Consider the following 4,226-nt stretch of genomic DNA (forward strand, 5'->3'; position numbering starts at 1 on the left):
AGTGGCCATCATGAGCTGCCTAGAGGAGCAGAGTGAGAACCGAGGGAAGCACGCAGTACAACACATTCAGCTTCTGACCATCATCCTTTTAGGACTTTCTGAATCAAAGGTTACAATTGCACCATCTTACTGAGTAAGCAGACAATGAATTAGCCCAATTCATTTTTAGGTCAATAACACCACTTTTGGGCTTCCACAACAAGATCCATGGCAGCATGTAGTATATTTTAATGAGTCACGGTCTGAATATTCTTCAAGTAAAATCCTGTCCAGAACCAGAGGCTTCTGCCCACTGTACATACCACTTATATGGTAATGCTACGACCATTCAATATTAATAACTTCAATGGCTCTCTGCAGGTCTTATCAATGGTCCTTAACAGGCTCGTAACACATTAAAAATATGGGTTATGACAAGTTTGTTTGTCCTCACTCAAAGCTAATGCATAAACACATTATCTAGCTTTGCAGTGAGGCAAAGTAGGCTACTAGTTCCCATTAAGAAATGCACCCAGTGGAAGTTACTCGCAGCTAATCTTTTTTATATTGTTATGGGGTACCAGAATAATTAATTTCTTCCCCTAGTTAATACAGTACTAGCACGCTGTACTCTTCAGCAGAAATTTTATGTGGAAGGACTTCATATGATCTCAAAAGCCTGACACTGTGTCTTCCACAGCTTTAGTGGATTTGTGCATTACAACATTTTCTGATGGAAGTTATTACCCTAGCTTCTTTGAAAGGCTTTAGATTCAAAGTGGACATGAGTCACCACTTCTTGGTACACCTAGATTAAAATTTCAGTTGACAGCCCAGCTGGTTCAGCTGTTATTTAGTAACAAGTTAATCAGTGGCCTTCCATAACTCTTCCTTGAAATGTCAATACTTATCTCCAGTGATCATTCAGATCTTACAGTTTTCAGTATACAGCCTAAATGCACAAATCTTAGAAATCGCATGGAACAAAATAAAAAGTCTTTTTTTTTTTTTTTTTAAACGGGCTTACCCATTCGAAAGCTTAAAATGCTACTGCTACTTCATAAACTACTAAGTAGTCTATTTTTTTGTTGCAATGGCTGCTTTTTAAGCCAAAAGGTTGAAGAGAAGCATAGAAGCAAACAAGACAGAGATTAGGTATGAAGGCCAAAGGACAAATGAGTTACAGAGAAAGCACTGGCCCTTTTGAAAAGCAATTACAGGCCATATAACCCTTAAGACATACTTGCCCCTTCTTTTTTAAAATCAATGAGACAACACTCTAGGATTCTGAAAGTAGTCAGGATCACTTCTTCATCTACATTGCAACAGATACCAGGGCAAACCTGTGCCTGTGCCTGTGCCTGCCCTATCTCCTTCCCCCAGATGATGATCGAGCCACAGGCTACACAAACATAGTGCCTTAGACCATATCTACCTTGTGAGACTGAAAAAAGAAACATCACACATCTGTGCAAAACAAAAAACTGTGTGATGTTCTCCAAACTAGAGACTGTGACAAAACCCAAGAACGCCAGGACTACGCCTTCATGCCTTAGCTACACCATCATCCTTACTGAAGTTGCCTTTGGATCTCCCTGTAGGGTCTCTGCTGTTACAATGGGCTGCCTTGCCCTCAGCATTGCTGCATTTTCAAGGGAAAAATGAGAGGGCTGTAGTATCACCACTCACCACCAGATGGTAGGTGTTTTCTGATGGCTAGAGGGGAATAGGCTTTTAATAGACCTTTGAGCTGGTGAACTCCTCAGCTTCAGAGAAAGTAGAGACAAAAGTAAATAGGACAAAAAAAAAAAATCTAATAAACTATTTATGGGACCGTGAATGAACTGAGGCTTGAGAGGAGTGGGGGAAACTCACATATATTGGGCACAAACATGAAAAAAACCCTCAACTTAGACTCAAGATCTTATTGCTAGCATAAGGATTTGGGTGCCCCTTTCTATTTCTTATCCTGGCTCTTCCTGTTAAGACACTTTTTAGTTTTGTTAGACGTGTTTTATGTCAGCAACAACATGAAACTTTGGTTATTTTGGAGACAAAAAGCATTCCCAAACTAAATATTGGGTAATTTTTAAGCAAACTCATAATTAAAAAAAGCACCCTTATGTGGATATGTAAAGTTGCATTATCTATCTCATGCTGTACACAGATACACAGAACATGTATTTTCCAAGTTACTAACACGTTTGACCTTGTTTTTGGAATTTTCTCAAAAAAGAAGTTGAAAGATGCAGCTGTAACTAACTAACATTTTCAATCAAGGAAACTATTTCTGTACATACATCAGAAGAAAGCGAAAGTTAATACCACAGACATTACTTCTCACTAATTATTTCTGACAGAAGCTACTTTTTTCTCATCTCTTCTCCAGTTTTAATCCTCATCTTCATAGCACCGTGAAGACCAGTAAACAAAGCCTGAACAAAACCAACACACCAGTACTCTTTTGTGTTGGAGTTAAAAAAGGCCAAAGCCAACCTTGCTGATCCCATCCTAACACAACTTGCGCTGCTTTATCTTTCTCACATTTAAGATTCTCATGCGACTGTCACTACCACAGTAACAAATACACATTTACCCCAACAACCTGCCTTAGAAATCAAGAATCACCGTTTTACAAAGGTAAAATACCAAGATCAAACCAACTAGTAAGTCTGCCCAGCTGTTTTAATTGCCCCTGCCCCAACAGAGGGTGCAGGCAAGCCTTTCCCAGGCCTGTCAACTCCTCTTTGCCATTAGTTTCTTCTAAGATGGAGTCAGTCCCAGTTCTTGGCCCAGGTACAGGCTTACAAATACTACAGACTCCACCTTTCCAAATAAATCCTTCTTAGTGCTGCCTGTAATCAGCATGTCTGACCAGTGGATCCATACTTTCCCTACCCAGCAAAGGCTAACAACTGACTATAGCAATGTAATCAGGACTAGCGGAGCTCAGTGGCAAGGAAAAGCACTTCAAAACAGGCAATAAGCACAAGTCCTCATTTAATGGTGCTCTGCCCTACTGTCCAAAACTGACCCAAAACTTAAGACTTACAAGATATATTGAAATTAGTTATGAATAACTAATTGCTTTTCCTTCATGGACAGGGAACACGGTATGCTGCAAAAATTGCAGAATTAGGCTGCTCTTTAAATTATTATAAATGCCATGCCCTTTCTTTGACCTTGTTTAGACAACTCTGTTCTCTAACAATTTCCAACTATGTCTGGCCACAAGTCAACACTGTTACGCTAACTTAAGCCACCATAAGGCAGAATTTACATTTTTTTCTACTTGCTAACATCTTGATTTGGAACTGTGGGAGGCAGTCAGGTCGAGACCGTGAAAAATACGCAGTCTCTTGCACAAAGCATTGCCCAGACTGAGCTGCAGCTCTCCATTATTCCACAGTGATTCAGGAAGAAGTATGGTTTACAGTTTCTGTACAACTTACAAGCAAGCATCTGGGGCCATGCTGACTACCCTATCCTTTATGGTAGGCTTCCAAAGGACAGCCCTAAACCCATCTCACATTCCTGTCCACAGATCAAAAGGAAGTGCATGCAGCAAATAAGGCAACTGGACACTATCACCGTTTTGTTGAGGATGCTCCAAAGTTGACCTCACAGCCAAACTAAGGGCTCCTGGAGCACAGGACTGTACTTTTGCTGTTGAAGAACAAACACAGGTTCACTATGTCTTAGATAAAGCTGCAGGAATTAAAGAATATAGTGGTTTGGACATCTTCATAGAAGCTAAAGTGAGTGGGAAGGGCCACAGATTATCCTGCGGGCACAGAGATGGCAACCAAAGACCTGGAAATCTCTGAAGGGAGAGCAAGTCTCGTACAGGAATAGGAGAAAGATGTAATGGAACAAAACTGATAGTCTAGTAGAGCCTTTACGGTGTCCATGTGATCCTCTAACCTTCATTATGAGACTGGTTTTTAATTCAGGAAGAGTTCACTCAGTGTAGGTCTCATACCTCTCTATAGTTCGTAACTCCACTGCAAGTTTCTAGATAAACATCTTTGTTCATCATCTTATCAAAATTAACTAATTTTTCATAAGGAAAGGATAAAAAAATTGCATCTTCCTTTCTTGAACAGCAGTATCTGTTGCAAACATAGATGCTTTAAGACGATGTTTTTTACACAGCACAACTAGTTGATAGTTCAGTGGTTCCAAGCTGACTGGTGGGAAGGAAAATAGCTGTTTTCCTAGCTGTAATAAAAACAAATACAATAAAG

Source organism: Chroicocephalus ridibundus, chromosome 3 (assembly GCF_963924245.1).
Source record: "Chroicocephalus ridibundus chromosome 3, bChrRid1.1, whole genome shotgun sequence".
In the NCBI taxonomy this organism is placed as follows: domain Eukaryota; kingdom Metazoa; phylum Chordata; class Aves; order Charadriiformes; family Laridae; genus Chroicocephalus; species Chroicocephalus ridibundus.